Source organism: Physella acuta, unplaced genomic scaffold (assembly GCF_028476545.2).
Source record: "Physella acuta isolate Inbredline_101_S28 unplaced genomic scaffold, ASM2847654v3 ptg001006l, whole genome shotgun sequence".
NCBI lineage: Eukaryota > Metazoa > Mollusca > Gastropoda > Physidae > Physella > Physella acuta.
In genome coordinates this window covers 175,912-177,782 of record NW_026732523.1, presented here as the reverse complement: position 1 = coordinate 177,782, position 1,871 = coordinate 175,912, and positions in this window count along the sequence as shown.

Sequence of the window (1,871 nt, the reverse complement as noted above, 5' to 3'; positions counted from 1 at the left end):
TAGCAGTAAGCTAAAGGGTGAAAGTTTGGTTGGCTAATTATTCTGCTAATGTGTGTTAGTCTGAATGTCTTGATTTTGGTCTGTATATCGTGCAGGTTTATTCCTCCATGAAGTTAGTTTTGTACTAGCGTGTTGTGGATAATGTTTGTAATTGTGGTCTGAAATATGTACTCTCTAATTATTTTATTCAGATGTTTAATTATTGGCTTTGGGGTTGTTTTAGCCGTGGCTATATAGGTAATTTTTGGGATGACGTACCTGTTAATTATAGATGACCAAGCAAAAATCGTTGTTGAGCTAAATTTATAAAGTGCTATGGTGTTTTGGATTTTGCTTGAGACTTGTTTCCATTCATCATCGTTCTAGGTGTGTGGGTTACTATAGTGGGTTATGTCGTAAAGTTTTAATTTGTTGGTACCTAGCACAGGGGTCGGCAACCTGCGGCTCTCGAGCCGCATGCGGCTCTTTTGATGTCGAGATGCGGCTATTCAGCTCCATGCACAAATATTAATACGTGTTTTATTTATTTTTAAAACTCACAAAATATTGTTCTGCAACACTCGGTAATGAACGATAAAATAATAAACATAAACAATAAACATTCGATATTCTATTAGAATATTTAGTTACGCCATATCTCAATGTACTTCCTATTGTCTATCCCAAATTGCAACATTCAACTTCATGGTGGAGATCACAAAGAAACTAAACGAGCTAAATGTAAAACTGCATGGAAAGGAAAACCCAATCTATGCCTCGCTTGAAGAAGATGATTGTTTCGAAAAAAATTACTTCATTTTGTTGAAGACCCGTAAATTACTTTATTTCGAAAATCTGAAAAAAAATTATCATGATAAAACCAACGCTACTGTTAACATGAATAACTTCAGCATTACTATAAACAAAATGAAGGATGGATTCACTGAGTTATTTGAGCATTTCAAAAGAAATGCAAGTACTCTGACGTTCATAGTAGATTCTCTCAACACAAAAACAAATGCGATTAACCTTGAGCTATTTGAAATTGATGCTGGTTCGCTTCAAATTAAATTGCTAGATTTGAAAACTAAACATTTGTGGAGCGGTAAGTTCACAGATCTCAAGAGCAAGTTAGAAGAGTTGGAGGTCTAGCTAAACATGCACGTTTCTCTGTACAACTGGACAGCTATAAAAGAAATGCCGCGAGTTTAGGCACTATTATGTAACGCATGAAATAGTATTGCAGGATGCTACAGTGAGGTAAAGAAGTTGGCATTTGGAGTGCTGACGATCTTCGGGTCCACATAATCATGCAAGCAAGCGTTTTCTTGCATGAATATAATATAAAGTATAGAAGCCAACTAACAAATAAAAATCTAGAGGCATGCTCGAAACTGAAAACAAATTATGAGCCAGGTTTAAACAAACTTTCAAAAGGCATGCTCGGCGAAACTGTTGTAAAAATTATTCAATAATTAAAGTTATATACTTTGATTTTATTATTCTAGCCGAGCTAGCTAAAATACTTAAATACTTTTTCTGCAAAACATGTGTATGTTTTTATTTGAATAAATATAATTTCATATTTAAAGATATATATATATATGTATATATATATATATATATATATATATAATTTTATATATATATAATCCAAATCAAATATAATATTTAAATAAAAATGTTAGTGGCTCTTTAAAAACTGGGATTTTTGGTAAATTATAACTTTTGGCTCTTCCGTCCGAAAAGGTTGCCGACCCCTGACCTAGCATGTTTGGTGGGTAATTTAATTTGTTGATCCAAGGTCCAAGTCCCATGATTTTGGTTTTTGAGTAGGTAAAGGGAAAAACGGCATTTATAGAATCATGTAAGTAATAGTTACATATCTTCTT